A 20,863-nucleotide genomic window follows, 5' to 3' on the forward strand; every position below is an offset into this window, starting at 1 on the left:
AGCATAGCAGAATATGACATTCAAAACCAATAAAAATACCTTAGATCTAGAGATTAATGATGTACCTACAATCTGGATATTCTCATATCGATTCTTGTTGGTGTAGAAAGCTTCAAATTTATACGAGGTCTCATAAACACAACAGTCTTCCACCTAATGACTCCTCCTTGGACATTATATTTTTTTCAAGTCCTCGTTCTTCTAAGTCCTTCATTTTAAGAATAAAAATTTCATCAGTGTTTCACAATTTGCCAAGGATAATGGAGTTTACTTTGAATTTCACTCTTTTTCTTGTTTTGTAAAAAATGTGGTCATTGGAGCCACTGTACTCAAAAGGACTCTTAATGATGAACTTTATCAATTTCATCTTCCAAGGTTCTCATCTCCTTCAAACCAGTCTTTCACTAGTCCAACTAGTCATCGTCACACTTCCACTTCATCTGCACCAATCGATTCTCCAACTTTTAGTCTCTAGAGTTTACACAGCTAACTTATATTCTAGTTCAAATTCTAATTTAGTTTATTGTAATCAAAGCTCCATGTCTAGCCTTGATCTTTGGCATCAAAGACTTGGCCATCCAGGTAATAAGGTTGTCAAACTTGTCTTGAATCAATATAAAGAAAATTTTTCAAGAAATGAGCATTTTTCATTTTGCCCAGCTTGTCAATTGGGAAAAAGTCACAAGTTACCTTTTCCAATTTCAAATTCTGCATATTGCACTCCATTACAGCTTGTTCACTTAGATGTTTGGAGACCTACACCCACTCTTTCCTCCAATGGTTTTTGATAGTATGTGGGTTTTACAAACGCCTATTCCAAGTTCACATGGCTTTACTTCCTTAAAGCTAAACATGAAGTGTAATCAACTTTCCATAATTTCAAAACACAAGTTGAACTTCATCTTAATTGCAAATTAAAAACTCTTAAAACATATTTGGGTAGAGAATTTCATTATCACTTCACATTTTTTGAGTTTTTCATCAGCTCTCATGCCTTCATACCCCATAACAAAATGGGGTTGCTAAGCAAAAATATAGACATTGTTGAAAATGGACTCACTCTCCTTGCTCAAGCTAACCTTCCTATTCAATATTAGGATGCAACTTTCACTATTGTTATTCACATCATTAATCAACTTCTCACTTCTATTCTTGCTAACAAAAGTCCATTAGAAGTCCTCTTTAGAGCTCAACCCAATTACTATGAGTTCAAGGTCTTTGGTTGTTAATGTTTCCTTTACATTCTGACCTTACAACAGTCACAAACTTGAGTACATATCTCTTCTCTATACTTTTCTTGGTTATAGTTCATCCCATAAAGGCTACCAATGTCTTGCCTTTAATGGCCGAGTGTATATCTCTAGACATGTCACATTCAATGAAATTGTTTTTCCTTTTCAAAGAACTCCATTTTCATTTCCTTTTCTATCTACTAATCCACTACCAACTGTCTTTATTCTACCTTCTACTTCTCCTCCTATGACCCCTTCAATTTCCTCCCCATCTATCCTTTCCAATGATTCTTCCCTTGATAGTCCAACTTTCTATCTTCTATTCCTTTACTTGACTCCTTACCCTCTTCAATCCTTACACCAACTGATTAGGCCTCTACTGGCCCTACGCTTCCCATGGTTACTCAAGCTAAGGTAGGCATTTTTAAACCTAAAGTTCTCACTGCTTCTGTGGGTGAGGACTTGGAACCAACCATTGTTATTAAAGCCTTATCAAATGTGAAATGAAAACAAGCAATGGAAAAAGAGTTCAATGCTCTCATCAAGAATAACACTTGGACCCTGATTTCTCCTCCTTCTGAAAGAAAACGTATAGGTTGCAAATGGATTTTTAGAATCAAAAGAAATGTTGATGGTTTTGTGGCTTGATATAAGACTAGACTCATGGCAAAAGGCTATGAACAACTTGTTGGTTTTGACTTCTCTGAAACATTTAGTCTCGTGGTTAAACCAGTTACCATTCATGTAGTTCTTACTATGGCTCTCCTACATTAGTGGCCAATATGACAGTTGGATGTCAATAATGCTTTCCTCAATGGGATCCTAAACATTGCAGATGTGTATATGATCCAACCACGAGAACAAAGTTTTCACTTGGTGTGCTACCTTCACAAGGCTCTTTATGGTTTAAAAGAAACCCCCCAGGCTTGGTTTAACAAGCTTAAATATCGTCTTACTGCTGCTGTTTTTCCTCCTCTAAAGCAGATTGCTCCTTGTTTGTTAAATTTGGATCTCATTATCGTCTTTATGTGCTAGTTTATATTGATGGTATCCTCATTACTGGGAGTGATGTCGCACCGATTGATCAATTGGTTTTGCAGCTCCATAAGGCTTTTGCTCTTAAGGATTTGAGCATAGTTTTGTTGTTGGCTAATCCAGTGTTGCATTCATGAACTAAGCATATGGAACTAGACTTGTATTTTGTTAGAGAAAGTGATGGCTAAGAAGCTATTGGTTCAACATGTTCTCTCTTTGGATCAAATTGCAGACATTCTAGCGAAGCCCTTATCAACAACTTACTGCGGAAGATAAAATAGCAAGTTTAGTGTTGTTTCACCAACCACACTCAGCTTGAGGGGAAGTATAAAGGCTGTGTAACAAGGGTGCTGAGGTGTCCCTTTCCCTTTTCCTTTTTATTTCCTTTTGGATGCAAGAAGCACTCGCACTGGAAGTGTGATCATGGGTGTATAAAATATCTGTTCAGTAGCGGAGAGGCAACAAAAAATAGAATAAAAAAGGGGAACCCATTTTTCTCTCCAACTCTCTTTCTCTCCAAAGGGAAGGTTTCCAATCCTAGAGGTAGCAAGGGTGGAAGACCTCTCCTGGATTTCTTGATTGCCCAAATGCAGCAAGAGAAGGCAAGTGCTGCGGCCAAAAGGGTGGTCATTGCTCCAAAAATGGTGTTTTCTGTGAGTTTGTCCCACCACCATGACCAACCTTCAAAGACTAAGCTTACAAGCTTCCTGGGAAGAACTGCAATCATGTTTACTAGAGAATTGAGCTTAGGAAGAAGTAAAGCGTAGGCACTATACATCATCCAGTTTGGATTATTATTATTATTATTATTTATTTATTTTTGATAGATAAAATGACGTATATTAAACGAGAAGAGGAAGCACAAAAAACAGTGCCCTCATTGAGCTTGGATTATTCCTTTTTGCGATTCTTGTAAGGTGATGGAATCACTATATACTATCATCATAGAACTCAAATGCCTAGTTTGATCACATGATAAGGATTTAAAAATTCAGTATTTTATGCTGGGCACTACACCACCTGATGAGATTCCCTGAGATGATCTACTTATTGATTAATAAAATAACATATCCAAAATAATCTCATATATACCACAAAATGAAGCACAGTCAATCAAATATCAAACAAAAAATATTTGAGGAAATATCATGAATGTCGGGCCCCCCTCCAAAGCCCTAATTAATTTTTGCATGAGTTGATTCTATAATTTCCATTATTTAGAATCATGAATTTTGTTCATGCTTGTGAAAAAATCAAGAAGATCAAGAAAATGATTGAAAGTCAAAGAAAGTAGTGAAAGTGCATGCCGGGAGGAAAAATGGCAGCAAGGGATTATTAAAGATGGATTTTTTAATGCTGAGAATATTTAGTTGAAAAACGATTCAAAAATTCAATTAAAAAACAATAAATTCCCAATCAAAGAAGCAAATAGAGGAAGAGGTGGAACGTCGGCCGGACAGAATTTCGGATGTGAGATATCCGGAGAAGGTGGAATGTCGGCTGGACAGAATTCTGGATGTGAGATATCGGGAGTAGGTGGAATGTCGGCGGATAGAATTCCGGATGTGAGATATCCAGAGAAGGTGGAACGTTGGCCGGACAGAATTCCGGATGTGAGATATTCGGAGAAGGTGGAATGGCGGTGGGACAGAATTCCAGATGTGAGATATCCCGAGAAGGTGGAATGGCGGCGGGGACAAAATTCCGGATGTGAGATATCCGAAGGAGGTGGAATGGCGGCGGGGACAGAATTCCGAATGTGAGGTATCCGGAGGAGGAGGAATGGTGGCGAGACAGAATTCCGGATGTGAGATATTCGGAGGAGGTGGAATGGCGGTGGGATAGAATTCCGGATGTGAGATATCTGGAGGAGATGAAATGGCGGCGGGACAGAATTCCGGATGTGAGGTATCCGGAGGAGGAGGAATGGCGGCGAGAAGGGATTTTGGATGTGAGAAATCTGAAGGAGGTGGAATGGCGGTGGGACAAAATTTCGGATGTGAGATATCCGGAGGAGGTGGAATGGCGGCGGGGACATAATTCCGGATGTGAGATATCCGGAGGAAGTGGAATGTCGGCGAACAGAATTCCTCTAATTCCAAGAGTTCCAGAAATTGCTTCATAACGGAGACAAGGTACCCCAAAAAAAGAAACTAGAAAAAGAAAAGAAAATAAGAAACGAACGCAAAGAGAAAGAGCTCGAGAAAATAGAGTAGAGATAAGAAAAAATAAAAAAAATAAAAAAGAATAACCAAGCCAAGCCACATTCCATTGCTTTGTCAATGGGCTTGGAATGGTGAGAGAGGTACGAGCATACTCCATCAAACAAGTATAGCCATAATTCTCATGTAATGCACAGGAAATTAAAAAAAATAGAACTTTTCATCCCTAAATCAAAATTAGAGAACTCCAAAGAGACAAATCAACAACATCTATAGAAGCAATCAAGTACCAATGTAGACAAACATATGACCTCTGTCACTCTATCCCCTAGCATCCAAGCGAGACTCAAAATCCAACGAAAATTCATACATCAAAAGGATAATCGGAATCAAGAAGGGGTCTACAGTAAACATACCTAGAAACACTTCCTTTCGATGAGAAAATCTCCACTGTTTTTTTTTTTTTTTTTTATTCTCAGATTTTTCTCACTGGTCTTTTCCGTGCTTCCTTCCTCTTCCCTTCAAGACTTCTCTCTCTGCCCTTCACAATCCTAAAAATCCTCCCTCCTAACCTTGACAATCCCTCTAAAAATAAAACTTCTCTGATCCCAAAGAAGGAAATCCTCATTTCCTTTCTTATTTTATACTATTTTATAACTGAATCTCCCATGGAAATAATATATGTGCCATCCTTCTAAAAACAAAATCTTCTCTTTTTTTTCAAAATTATGTTGATTCTCCTTCCAAATAGGTGGCGGCCCGTTTCCTCATGCCCAAAAAGCCAAGAAATATGATTTAGCAAACTTGTAATAAAATAAAATAAAAATAATAAAGAAATCCATATAAGCCACACAAGTCATGTAGGCCATGCAATCATGCAAGTCATATAAAAAGTGGGTTTAAAAAGTACTAAAGTGGACCTAAGTGAACTAAGCCCAATGAAGTGTCTAAGTGGGCCTAAGGTGTTTAGGAAAGTGTCTAAGTCTAAATTAGAGCTGCCGAGGTCATAATAAGGGGTTAGGCAATCCCTCAATCAGAGTCTCCGAGGTGGTTCAAGAAAGGTAAGTAATGTGAGTAGATCTGGGCCACCAAGGAGCTACTGTAAAGTATCGAATAAGTATCTAATAAGACATGTGCTAGGAGGACAAAATTGAGGGTCTACAAATATGCCCCTTTTCGGTATAGATCACAAGCATAGAGAATGTGAGTAGAAATACGAGTAATGAGTGAAACGAAGTGAACTATACTGAAAAACTAAAGAAGGACCAGAGATTTTGTCTTAGCACATGACGAGAGTAAGGTCGGAACATGGGGCTGCAACGACAAGGAAGGGACAACTCTACGTGGGGGAATGGCAATAAAGAGAGAAAGGTATGTGATGAGTAGCACAAAGATGAAAGAAAAAAAAATGAAGATGATGACTCAAAGTCATGGATGAGATGAATAACTCTAGGTCATGGACAAGATGAACGACTCTGGGTCAAAAATAGGACAAACGACTTTGGGTTGGAGATAGGATGAACGAATCCAGGTCGGAAATAGGATGAATGACTCTAGGTCAGAAATAGGATGAACGACTCTAGGTCGGAAATAGGATGAACGACTCTAGGTCGGAAATAAGATGAATGACTCTGGGTCAAAAATTGGATGAATGACTCTGGGTCGTAAATAGGATAAATGACTCTGGGTCACGAGCTTCAGGCTATAAATGCTAAGAATGACTCTGGGTCATAGATGAAGTGAATGACTCCGGGTCATGGGCTCAAGGCTCTAAATGGAAAGAATGACTTTGGGTCATAAATAAGAGAAACGACTCTGGGTCATGAGCTCAGGGCTCTAAATGGAAAGAATGACTCTGGGTCATAAATAAGAGAAATGACTCTGGGTCATGAGCTCAGGGCTCTAAATGGAAAGAATGACTTTGGGTCATAAATAAGATAAACGACTCTAGGTCATGAGCTTAGGGCTCTAAAGGGATAGCCGATCAGAATGCTTTCTGGCTCATGGTGCCGGGTCGACGCCACTCACAAGTGGCTAAAATGATGAAAACGAAACATCTCAGTGATGTGAATGATGCAAACAACTTCGGGTTGTGAGCTCAGGGCTCGGGGTGCTATGAATGACTCTAGGTCATGATGCAATGAGTAATTCGGGGTACGATGAATAACTCAGGGCTATGGATGGAATGAATGACTCTGGGTCATGATGCAATGAGTAACTCAAGGTTACGATGAATAGCTCAGGGCTATGGATGAAATGAATGACTCTGGGTCATGATGCAATGAGTAACTCAGGGTTACAATGAATAGCTCAAGGCTATGAGCTCTGGGCTCTATGACTGATCGGCTAGAAGGAGAATGTGATACACAAACTCCAGTTCAAACCACTCATGGGTGACCAAATGATGAAGGCTCATCTAAAAGCTGGAAAGACTCCGGGTCTATAGGAAATGATAGCTCAGGGCTACCAGGCTCAGGGCCTAAGGGAAGAAAGAGAGCTCAGGGCTAGAAGACTCAGGGTCTAGAAGGAATGGATAGCTCAAGGCTATGAGGCTCAAAGCCTAGAAGGAACGCATAGATCAAGGCCATAAGACTCGGGGTCTAGAAGGGGTGGATAGCTCAGGATTATGAGGCTCAGGGCCTGCAAGAAATAAATAAAGAAGACCAACTTGAAAGTGGATAGGAAGTAAATGGGCTCAAAGTCGTATACTCAAAGTGACAAGAGTCGGACTGCTGAGCTCAAGAAGGGAAATATGCCCCAGTATACAGGGTGCTCACACTGCTAAAACAACCAGTAAACCAATCATCTGCTAGAATCAATGGGTCAAGAACCAATACATCATGACAAACCTCTGAAAAGTCTAGACTAAAAGAAATCTCTGTGTCTGAAGAGTTGCTCTATCAAAGAATCTAAAAAGGTAAATCTCAAAGTGTACAAAATACTGCTCATCTGGGTAATCCAATCTGCAAGGTGACAATGATGATAAACAAATCCATCCCATGAACATCTGGCTAAAGGACCCACCCATGTTCCTCTGGTGAAAGCCGATGTGATCCCTCTCTATCTCGACAAATCCATGTATGGAGGTCCTGATATAATCAATCTCCAAAAGCTCCAAACTAAGCTCAATCTAAAACCAAGCTGGCCACTGTCTCAATCTCAAGGATATTCAAAGAAAATGGGGAAATATGCCCCAGTATAAGATCCAATATCAAAATCATGAGGTAAACAACTGACACTAATCATCCATCCTCATATCACTGCCCAAACAAATCTCGCAAAGGAGAGGGGAATATGCCCCAGTATGATATTTGATGTCAAAGTCATGAGATAAACAACCAACAATGATCATCCATCTATATACCGCTGCCCGAACATAATCTCATCATGGAGAGGGGAATATGCCTCAGTATGGATATCTGATGTACAATAAAGAATCTGTCAAAATCAATCAAACATCTCTATAACTATAAATAGGGATAGTTATGCCGTCCAACAACAACTAGAAACCTCAGAGAAAAGGGGAAATATGCCTTAGTGTGGATATCTGATGCACAATCAAAATGATGAATCCAACATCATTAATCGACTGTCTCCAACTCAACAATAATCCGCTAAGAAATCAGAATGAAGTATCAGTCGATACCTCAAGGAAGACGCTCTAAATCTAATCTCAAATGAATAGCCAAATTGAATAGCCAAAATGATGAAGGATGTGGCAATCTCAAGATGGAGAAATATGCCTCTGTGTGGATGTCCGGTGCACGACAAAATGATGAATCCGATATCCTCAATGAATTGTCTCCGAACCCAAAAATCCATCAAACATCAATATGCCAAGTAAGAGAGAGACAAAATGCTTCCAAATGTATCTTCCATAAAAGAGAACATAGTAACGACTATACTTCTACCAATCTATAAAAAACTGCCCAAGTGAAGACTGTCAAAGATAATGTTTGATCTCGTGGCCTCAGGGTGGTCTTCAGACACGGGACGTAACGTAGAGCAAGGTAGTAGGGTGAAAGAAATAAAGGGAAACTAGGCTCAAATACCCAATGATCAAACCCGTACTGTACAAGATGTAATGCATAGAAGAATCTCATGAGTCATGGACTTACAAGTAACCAAAGGGAATGTCGATAGCGAAATGAGAGAAAGGATGAATGGTTAGACCATCAATGAAATATGTGAATGATGTGAAGAAGGTATCGAATAAAAAAAAACGTGTATCAATATGTAGGGAATAGATAATACATATCAACTATGGTCCAAGAAGCATAGGATACCATAGAACTCTCACATGAATCCCTAACACTCCAAATGCATAACAAGAGTGGCTTAAGGAGTGAAAATTCATATAAAAATCTCACAAGAACCCACAATGACAAATATACCCATAAACAGACCTCAAAAGGTGGCATAAGCGCCCAATGGAGTAAGATGCCATATACAAACATATCATTGCGCTTTTTATCTTTTTTTTTTTTTTTTTTTATGCGCATGCTCTGATCATCAATAAATCGAACTCCAATGGGGAAGATACAAGGAATGAACAAACTCTCTCATACCACTAATGAATAAATGAACCCCAACCCATGAGACAACCTCTCAAACTAAAATCTCTGAATCAATGCCAAATGAGGGGATGGATGGAGTGATATAACTGTCCTCTTTTGCACCAAGATGTGAAGAATCATCAACCCAAGAAATAGAAGAGATAAGATGAAGCAAATAATGATAAACATAAGAGTGACAATGAAAATGTGATGATAGTAAAATAGAACAAACGGGGTGATAAGGAGATGATGACAAGAAAGAGAAGATAGGCCTATAAGTCTAAAGCTCATGACTTTCATAGCAAAGCATGAATATACATCAAAGGGCCCCAACCTGGGTGTAAAAATGGTAATCAAGGCTATGAAAAAGAAATAAGGCTATAACATACCACGTGAGGCTCAATGGGCTAACAATGGTTTAATATATTAATAAAGGTGATAAGGTGTAAGGCTGACCGAAATGATGGCCACCCATCCTACGACCATAATCTCAAACATAATACTTCTTCAGTTGATCCACATTGGTAGGCTCTGAAAACTGGTTTCCATCTAAGTCAGTCAACCATGCAGCCCCTTTTGGAGTCAACTCTCGAATAACATAAGGCCCACTCTAACTAGGTCTGAACTTTCCTCTAGGGTCTCCAACCAAACCTCTGAGAATCCTCAAAACTAAATCCTCTTTTTGTAATGGTCTAGGCTTAACCCGTTTCCTGAAGGCAAGAGCCATCTTTCTCTGATAGGCCTGAATATGATCAGTTGCTCTCAATCTCTTCTCATCTAAAAGGTTAAGTTGGTCAAACCGAGCCTGAACCCACTCTGTCTCAGAAATCTGCTGCTCAAGGGCTATTCTCAGAGAACCCATCTCTGTCTCAACCGGCAAAACAACCTCCATACCATATACTAAAGAGTAAGGTGTAGCTCCTGTAGAGGTGCAAAAAGAGGTACGGTATGCCCACAATGCAAAAGGAAGTTTCTCTAACCAATCTCGAGAAGTTTCAACCATCTTCCTCAAAATCCTCTTAATATTCTTATTCGCAGCCTCTACTGCCCTGTTGGTCTGTGACCTATATGCTAAAGATCTATGATGTCAGATGCCATACTTCTGCAACAAAGTATCTACCTCAGCTCGGAAGTGCACCCCTCTATCTGAAATCAACTCATGGGGAACCTCATAACGGCAAATGATGTGTGACTTGATGAAACTGGCAACCCTAGCAAATGTCAACCTCGCATATGATGCGGCTTCCACCCACTTAGTGAAATAATCTATGGCAACTAGGATGAACTCATGACCACTGGAAGATTTTGGTGAAACTTTCCCAATAATATCAATACCCCATACTGAAAATGGCCATGGCGAAGTCAAAGCGTATAACTCTGGTGGCGGTGCATGAATAAAATCACCATGAATCTGACACTCTGGGCATTTCTGAACAAACTGACAACAATCTGTCTCCATAGTCAACCAGAAGTAACCCGTCCTCATAATCTTATGGGCCAGCATGTGTCCTCCCATATGCGGACCACAAACTCCTGCATGAACCTCTCTCATCACTCGATCTGCAGAGGCTCGATCTAAACATAATAGAAGCATACCATTAGCTGATCGTCTGTATAAGGTATTTCCACAAATCACAAATCTAGTGGCCAAATTCCTCAGTGCTCTCCTATCCTTGGCAGTGGCTACCTTAGGGTACGTGCCAAATCTAAGAAATTGATAAATGTCATGATACCAAGGTAGATCATCCTGGATCTCTGTTTCTCCAATCAAACAACAGTAGGTGGGTGTAGACCTCAACTCAATCAGCAATGGGCGTATAATTACATCAATCGAAATGTCCACAAAAGAAGCTAGGGTAGCTAAGGCGTTGGCAAACCGGTTCTGCGCTCTAGGTAGATGAACATATCTCAAGTCATCAAATCTCGCAACCAGTAACTCCAAATAAGCGTGATATGGCTTAAGCTTCACATCCTTAGTCTTCCAATCCCCCTGAATTTGTCTAAGTACCAGATTGGAGTCACCAAATACCTCCATTTGTCTAATGTCAAGCTCCAATGCAGTCTCTAAACCAAGGATACAAGCCTCATACTCAACTATGTTATTTGTGGCAGGATGTCGATCAAAAATGCCAAACAAACGGACCTCGGAATATGATCACCCTGAGGGGATACCAACATAACACCTATCCCATACCCTGACTGATTGGCTGCACCATCAAAGTACATGCACCATCCTGATAAGCTGGTCATTGCAACAAACTCCTTATCTGGAAAATCATCATCAACTGGTCTATCCTCAGATGTCGGTAGTGAGGCTAGGTGATCGACGACAATACTTCCCTTAATAGACTTCTGAGAAACATATTGGATATCAAACTCCGTCAAAAGTACGAGCCATCTCATCAGTCTACCAGTCAATGCAGGTCTATCAAATAAGTATCTCAATGGATCTAGGTGGGATATCAAATGCACTGAGTACTCTGTCATGTAATGCCTCAATCTCCTGGTAGCCCAAACTAGTGCTAAGCATAGGCGCTCAATCATAACATATTTCACTTCATACTCCAGCATCCTCTTACTCAAGTAGTAAATAGCCCGTTCTTTCCCTGAGTCATCAATCTGAGCTAACATACATCCCAAGGCCATGTCTAAAACTGACAAATATAGAAGAAGTGGACATCCTGGCGTAGAAGGCACTAAAACAGGAGGAGAAAACAGATAGCCCTTGATCTTCTCAAATGCAAGCTGACAATCATCATTCCAAACTGTTGGCTAGTTCTTCCTTAAAAGACGAAAGATGGGCTCACATATGTTTGTCAATCTGGCTATGAAACGACTAATGTACTGTAATCTGCCTAGAAAACCTCTAATCTCTTTCTCAGTCTTTGGTGCAGGCATGTCAAGTATGGTTTTGATTTTATCTGGGTTGACCTCTATGCCCCGCTCACTGACCATATGTCCCAATAACTTCCCAGAAGTTACTCCAAAGGTGTACTTCTTAGGATTCAACCTCAATCTAAACTTCCGGATCCTCTCAAAGAATCTCTCTAGAGCTTCTAGGTGATCTGCTCTACCTTGGGATTTCACAATCATATCATCCCCATAAACTTCAACGTCCCTATGCATCATGTCATGAAACAAAGTAGTAGCGACCCTTTGATAAGTGGCTCCTGCGTTCTTTAACCCGAATGGCATAACCTTGTAACAGTAGGTTCCCTACTCAGTAATAAAGGTTGTCTTCTCCATGTCCTCTAGAGCCATCAAAATCTGATTATACCCTGAAAATCCATCCATGAAAGACAACATCGAATGGCCTGCAGTGCTATCAACTAACAAATTAATATGTGGGAGAGAGAAGTCATCTTTAGGGCTGGCTTTATTAAGATCTCTGAAGTCCACACAAACTCTAACTTTGCCATCCTTTTTGGGTACTGGGACGACATTAGCCAACCACTCTGGATACTCAACCACTGATATGAATCCAACACTAAGTTGTTTCTGAATCTCCTCTTTCACCTGCAGACTCCAACGTGGATGTAATCGTCTCAATTTTTGCTTAACCGGTCTGGCATGTGGTAGGATAGGTAAGTGGTGCTGAACTATAGAGGGATCAAGACCAGGCATGTCCTCATAAGACCATGCAAAAACATCCAAGTATGACCTGCGTAAATGAATAAGTCTATCTTTCTCATCTGTAGATAGGGGTGAACTAATCTTCAGCTCTCTAGGCTGATCCTCTGTGCCAAAATCAACAGTCTCAAAATCCCCTGTAGCAGGTGAAACTCTCTCATCCACGGGATCAGAGTCATGATCAGAAGAGTCCCTATCCGGATCGGGCCATGCAACTTCATCATCTATATCAAATATATGTGAAGTGGGTGAGTGGGGTGCAGATATAGAGGTACTATCACAAGAGGCAGACGAATACTAAAAAATACTCAAATCCATAAATGAGGCAACAGAAACATTGTCAGAGCGGGAGACAAATCCCGATAAAACATCAAAAGAAAGAGGTGGGTCCATAAGGTCGGACGCTTCCTCAACTGGGCTAACAATGTCCTCAAACAAACTACTATCATCCTCTAGAAGCTCTGGAACAGGAATAATCTGGGTCCCCTCAAGAAACTCAATGGTAGACACCCCGAACATATCAAATGGTGAAACAGGCTGAAGCTGAACAATGCCGGAAATCTGGCGCGCGGTCATCCTGTCAATCTCATCTCGATAGTCATCATGAGGCACAATGCCATCAACCATCTCAGTAGGATCAACAATCACTCCATCATCAGTGATTTCCTCCGGAAAGCATAGAGACAACATGTTAGCTCGATCTGGAGATGTAGGAGTAGCCATAGAAATAGAAACGCCATGAACCCCATTACTCAACTGTAACTGGTGAAACAGATGTTGAAGCTCAATCTCTTTATCTGTATGAACCACACTGTGAACCTTCTCTACATGGGGTCGAATCTCCGATTCTCTGACAAAGTAATCGGCCAAACTCATCCTATAAGGTCGAATAGGATAATCAAAAGGTGTGCGGGATAAACGGGCCCTCACCCTCTCCTTACGTATTCGTGCCATGTAACGGTAATCGACCTCGGTAGGAATGAACCCAAGTCCAAATGTCATATCATGGTCAATGGCAGCTATAAACTCGCTGGGTCCCTGCTGACGTCGCCCTAACCCCATGCCAGGTAGAAAAGTCATACTTCTCATCATATCAAGAACCACTATGCTACTGTGCTGATCAAATGACATAGCCACAAAGTCTCTATGAAGATCCTCAATCTCGAGAGTCTGTATCTCATTAAAAGTAAATCCAGTCAAAAATAAGTCATCCTCACTGTGACTAATCTGAAGCACTGGCTCGGAAGAGGCTAACATATCTCTGGTAGACTGTACTATGATAACCTGCCCATCATGAATGAACTTCACCTTCTGATGAAGGGAAGAAGGGATAGCTCCGACTCTATGTATCCAAGGTCGGCCAAGTAACAGGTTAAAGAATGTAGGAATCCTCAAAACCTGGAACAAAGTAGAGAATATGGCTGGACCAATCTGTAAATCAATCACCAAAGTACCCATAACCTCACTCTTGGTGCTATCATATGCTCTGACTGTCTGAGTAGATGGACCAAAATCTGAAGGTGCAAAACCAAGGGCTATAGCAGTGGCTAAAGGGCAAACGTTCAAGGTTGAGCCATTGTCTAGTAGGACAGATGGGACTCTACGGCCTAAACAACCAACTGTGATATATAAAGGGCGTACGTGGTCTGGACCCTTAGGTGGCAAGTCATCATCTGAAAACACGATGCAAGTGGCCCTGCCGGCCGTCATCATATGAATCAATCTCTCTAAAGTGGTGGTGGTCTCTACCTTGATCTGACTCAAGGCTCGAATCAAAGCATCTCTATGAGTACTGGATGATGCCAATAAACTCCAAATAGAAATACGGGCCTGGGTGCTTTGTAGCTGTCTCAAAACTTCATCATCCTCTCTCCTAACCTCCTCATGAGAGGCCGCACCCTCAAATGGTCTGACTGCTGGTGGTGGTGGTTGAGCTATCCTCCCACTACGAGTCACAATATGTATATCCCTCCCCTTTGAATCATCATCCTTTGGCCATAAAGTGAACGGGACAAAACTATCTTGACATCCAATAATCAAGGGTGTAGGATGAGTCAACTGGAATGGTGCCTCGTCTGGGATCAAACTAAACGGTGTAGGGGCCTGAGAACCCAATGAAACCCCATCAATCTCATAATTGTCATGCAAAACAATCGGCTCGGGTAATCCATCATCCCAACTCAACATGTGTATATTGTCATCCTCTATAAGGTCCATGTGATGAATATTTCCTGAAAATGGAGACACTACGTGTGTAGAATGAGCAGGAAGAGGGTTCGTAGTCACACTTGGCTGCCCCAAGTTGACCAAACCCTGGTCTATTAAGTCCTGAATAGCATGTCTCAAAGCAGTGCAATGGTCCGTGTCATGCCCTGGTCCTTGATGGTAGGAACAATGTAAGTCCATCCTAAAGCGAGGTGGTATGGGCTGGGGTAAAGGCCTGGATGCTAATGGAGTCAATAATCCACCCTCTGCGAGCTTCTGAAAAGCTCGACTCAAAGGCATACCCAACTGAGCAAACTGACGTGATGGCCTCTGCACATAATTGGTGGTCTGTGGAGCTTGGGGTTGGGTGTATGGGGCAGGAGGTCTCTCTGTGACCTATGCGGCAAAAACAAGCTGTGAGACTGGATGTAGGTAAGTAAGAGTCATGGGTCTGAAGGGACCAGGTGGCCTATACTGCACATGGGGTGATGGTGGATAGTAGAATCTAGAAGTCTGTCCGACTATCCGATAGTGTCCAGGAGGTCTCATCCCTGCTGAACTAATAAAACCAACATCTCCTGATCTTTGTCCTCCTGAAGGCTTCTTCCCCTTAGAATCAATAGGAGAAGACTCGGACCACAATTCTCTAGCAATGCCTTCTTCTATACCATACAAAGCCTGTACCAAAGATCCAAAATCCGTATGGAGAAATCCCATCAAGTGTCTAGCAAATCTAGGTTGCAAGCTCCTTATGATCATGCTAATCTGATCCTTCTCTGAAGGACGATCAATAATCTGTGAAATCTTCTCCTTCCAGCGGGAGATAAATGAAGTGACTGACTCCTCTGACCTCTGCCTCTAACTCTCTCCTCGAAACATCGATGACAGTGTTAAATGCAAACTGTCTTAAAAACTCCTGGGCCAAGTCATCCCAAGTCCTACAGCGTGAGACATCCAATGAAGCGAACCGACATTGTGTCGCACCACTCAGGGACATAGGGAAAAGCATAATCATCTAGGCCTCATCCAGTCCGTGGGCCCTCATAACTGTACTATAAAGCCTCAAATGAATGCGAGGACAACCTATGCCAGTGTATCTCTCAATCTCAAGCATCCTGAACTTGGCCGATAGACTGGCCACTGGTGCTCCATCAAAATCCTCCCAAGTAATAACTCCCTCTGAAGCCCTCATCTGTCTCAACTTCTGCTCAAGTCTATCCATACGAGCATGTGGGTCCTTTGAGATCGAAGTAGGCACTATGGCAGGAGGTGATGTGACCTCAGTCTGACTATGCAAAGTAAAAGGTACAGTGTTTGGTGCTGGCTGACTGTGCGGAGGTGGTGGTGGTACTGTGGTATCAAACTGGGTATCCTCCTGAACTGGGACCTGTTGGGCCTGCTGCCCATCTATTCTCTGGCCAAGGCTAGCCAAAGCTTCCTAGATCGAAGCCATGGCCGCAGCAAACTGGTCAACAATAACTATTTGAGAATCCATATCCCCCTGATCTGATCTCTGGTTTGACTAGTCTGATGCTCTGGTCAATCTGCCTCCAACTCTAATCCACGAAGGCGAATCCAGACTAGTCACGATAAACTCTCCTACAAATATGGAAATACTGGGTAAGGTGCGATACAAAAGCGACTCTGTAGGAACCGAGTACGTAGAAGTAAAGCCCAAATATACTCAATCTGATACCCATCTCTGATCACACCAAAAGGAGACTACGAAAGGGATAACCAATCCCAATCGTGACCAAGGCAACTCTGAAGGTCCACAGATGCACCCATGTGTAGGAATGAAATCTTAATTGGATCTAGGCTAGCCTACAAGGTTGAGGTGGCTCTATAGGATAAAATGGGTGGGTCAAAGGATCCCTAATAGAAGCGATCGTACCCTTCGGTGGTACGCAACCCTCTGCACGCCTCCAAGGAGATGGGGTGCTTTCATGCAAGGTGGTCATTACCTCCACACATTCACTTCCTCGCGTTCCCAGGGGGTTTCCTAATGGTGAAGGCTCTCTCATATCTCAACACTCAAGGATAATCTAAAGTGCACAGTGAAAGATGTGGGTGCATCCGAAAAACCTAAGGTCTAAAGTGAGATAGTGAACGAAGACAAGCAATCATATGAACATGCAAGAGAAAGGGTTGTCATGCAACAGGCAGTCATGCGAAGCAAATAAATATCAAACAATCATAGTCCTATCTAACATATGTGAGAGTGAATCATGCTAAAGTGAACAAACAGTTAAGTGATCACATCAAACAGTCATGCGAAGCAAATAAATATTTAACAAACAAAGTCCTATCTAACATATGTGAGAGTGAATCATGCTAAAGTGAACAAACAATTAAGTGATCACATCAAACAGTCATGCGAAGCAAATAAATATCTAACAAACAAAGTCCTATCTAACATATGTGAGAGTGAATCATGCTAAAGTGAGCAAAACAATCAAGTGATCATCCAAGGCAATCAAACATGTTAAGATAGCAAAACCAAACAAGCAAGCAAATCGAATCACCTTGCCTAAAAAAAAAGGTACCCACTAATCGACCAATTAAACGCCACATTTTCCTAACTAATGTTCAAGCTTGATCCTCAAAATCCCCAGTGGAGTCGCCAATTTGTGGACCCGCATTTTTCACGTGTGTCCCCACTCGATCGGCGAGACTTGCTTTTATTTGTGAAAAATTAATTTTAGAAAAGTTGGAGTCGCCACCTATTTTATTTTTATTTTAAAGGGAAAATAAAATAAGAAAGAAAAACCCTAAAAAGTGACTCCATAGTTTTGGAAAAAGCATGTCTTTGAAAAACCCGAGTCTAGGTCCGGGGATCAGGTTACTTATTGGGAAGGTACCTCTAGGAGGTAGCACCCCTCTAAACCCTTTTAAGGTCTCTACTGACTAAGTTGACGGAAACGTGACAATTAAATGGTTGATCATGGATACCTAAGTAAGCAAGGTGATTTCAAAAATAGCATGCCAAACAAGATCAAACCACGATAAAGGAGAGTTAGGATGCGTACCTGAACCACTTCTTAAGCGCTATCAAAAGGACATCAAAGATTAGTTTTACAATGTGATACAACATTTGTTTTATCTAAGCAAATCAAGCATGTATCTGAACACCTAAGAATCACATCATGTATGGATCTAATAACCAATAGCATACGTGCCCACATAATTCTCGAAAATAAGTGAAGAAGAGCATACCTGGGTAGCAAGCTAATACTCCTTTATGGGAAACAAAATTAGCCAAATAACATATCCAAAATAATCTCATATATACCATAAAATGAAGCACAATCAATCGAATATCAAATAAAAAATATTTGAGGAAATATCATGAATGTCGGGCCCCCCTCCAAAGCCCTAATTAATTTTTGCATGAGTTGATTCTATAATTTCCATTATTTGGAATCATGAATTTTGTTCATGCTTGTGAAAAAATCAAGAAGATCAAGAAAATGATTGAAAGTCAAAGAAAGTAGTGAAAGTGCATGCCGAGAGGAAAAATGGCAGCAAGGGATTATTAAAGATGGATTTTTTAATGTTGAGAATATTTAGTTGAAAAATGATTCAAAAATTCAATTTAAAAACAATAAATTCCCAATCAAAGAAGCAAATAGAGGAGGAGGTGGAACGTCGGCCGGACAGAATTCCGGATGTGAGATATCCGGAGAAGGTGGAATGTCAGCTGGACAGAATTCCGAATGTGAGATATCCGGAGTAGGTGGAATGTCGGCGGATAGAATTTCGGATGTGAGATATCCAGAGAAGGTGGAACGTTGGCCGGATAGAATTCCGAATGTGAGATATCCGGAGAAGGTGGAATGGCGGCAGGACAGAATTCCGGATGTGAGATATCCAAAGAAGGTGGAATGGCGGCGGGGACAGAATTCCGAATGTGAGATATCCGAAGGAGGTGGAATGGTGGCGGGACAGAATTCCAGATGTGAGATATCCGGAGGAGGTGGAATGGCGACGAGACAGAATTCCGGATGTGAGATATCCGGATGAGGTGGAATGGCGGCGGGGACAGAATTATGGATGTGAGGTATCCGAAGGAGGAGGAATGTCGGCAGGACAAAATTATGGATGTTAGATATCCGAAGGAGGTGGAATGAAGGTGGGACAGAATTCCGGATGTGAGATATCCGGAGGAGGTGGAATGGCGGTGGGACAGAATTCCGGATGTGAGATATCCGGAGGAGGTGGAATGGCTGCGGTGACAGAATTCCAAATGTGAGATATCTGGAGGAGGTGGAATGTCGGCGAACAGAATTCTTCCAATTCCAAGAGTTCTAGAAATTGCTTCATAATGGAGACAGGGTACCCCAAAAAAAGAAACTAGAAAAAGAAAAGAAAAGAAGAAACGAACGCAAAGAGAAAGAACTCTAGAAAACAGAGTAGAGATAAGAAAAAAAAAAAAAAAAAAAAAGAATAACCAAGCCAAGCCACATTCGATTGCTTTGTCAATGGGCTTGGAATGGTGAAAGAGGTACGAGCAGACTCCAGTAAACAAGTATAGCCATAATTCTCATGTAATGCACAGGAAATTAAAAAAATAGAACCTTTCATCCCTAAATCAAAATTAGAGAACTCCAAAGAGACAAATCAACAACATCTATAGAAGCAATCAAGTACCAATATAGACAAACATATGATCTCTGTCACTCTATCCCCTAGCATCCAAACGAGACTCAAAATCCAACGAAAATTCATACATCAAAAGGATAATCGGAATCAAGAAGGGGTCTACAGTAAACATACCTGGAAACACTTCCTTTCGGTGAGAAAATCTCCACTGGTTTTTTTTTTTTATTCTCAGATTTTTCTCACTGGTCTTTTCCGTGCTTCCTTCCTCTTCCCTTCAAGACTTCTCTCTCTGCCCTTCACAATCCTAAAAATCCTCCCTTCTAACCTTGACAATCCCTCTAATAATAAAACTTCTCTGATCCCAAAGAAGGAAATCCCTCTTTCCTTTCTTATTTTCTACCATTTTATAACTGAATCTTCCATGGAAATAATATATGTGCTATCCTTCTAAAAACAAAATATCATTTTTTTTTCAAAATTCTGTTGATTCTCCTTCCAAATAGGTGGCGGCCTGTTTCCTCATGCCCAAAAAGCCAAGAAATATGATTTAGAAAACTTGTAATAAAATAAAATAAAAATAATAAAGAAATCCATATAAGCCACACAAGTCATGTAGGCCATGCAATCATGCAAGTCATATAAAAAGTGGGTTTAAAAAGTGCTAAAGTGGACCTAAGTGAACTAAGCCCAATGAAGTGTCTAAGTGGGCCTAAGGCGTTTAGGAAAGTGTCTAAGTCTAAATTAGAGTTGCCGATGTCATAATAAGGGGTTAGGCAATCCCTCAATCAGAGTCTCCGAGGTGGTTCAAGAAAGATAAGTAATGTGAGTAGATATGGACCACCAAGGAGCTACTGTAAAGTATCGAATAAGTATATAATAAGACATGTGCTAGGAGGACAAAATTGAGGGTCTACACTTTATGCTTTGGATATTCAACAGAACTTGGTCTTAGTGTTAGTCTTTCTTAGTTTAGGTTGTAATTTTAATTTTCATGATTCGATAATGGAGTTGTATTTGGGAACAACATACTTTGGTTTTGGATTTATTTTGGATGGTTTTATGGTTCTTGATTTTGATAACTATGTGTTGTCTAATACTATTGATAGTTATAATTTGTTGATGACTACTTCTAGAAATTCATGTGATAATGTGATCATATGACATGCTAGACTTGGGAACATTGGACAAGAAGAATGAATAGAAACTAGAGAAAATCTGTTAAGTCAATTTGCTAAAATTGTCATGCCAAGTTGTGGATATTGTCTAGATAGTAAAACAACAAGAATGAAAAAGGAACTAGAGCTAAAACACCATTGAAATTAATTCATTTTGACATATATGGACCTATGAGTGTTAGACCAAAGCATGACGCATTGTACTTCATCACACTTATATATAACTTTACTTGTTACAATCATGTTTATTTGATTTTTTGTAAGTA

The sequence above is a fragment of the Vitis riparia genome, chromosome 16 (genome assembly GCF_004353265.1).
Source record: "Vitis riparia cultivar Riparia Gloire de Montpellier isolate 1030 chromosome 16, EGFV_Vit.rip_1.0, whole genome shotgun sequence".
In the NCBI taxonomy this organism is placed as follows: Eukaryota; Viridiplantae; Streptophyta; class Magnoliopsida; order Vitales; family Vitaceae; genus Vitis; species Vitis riparia.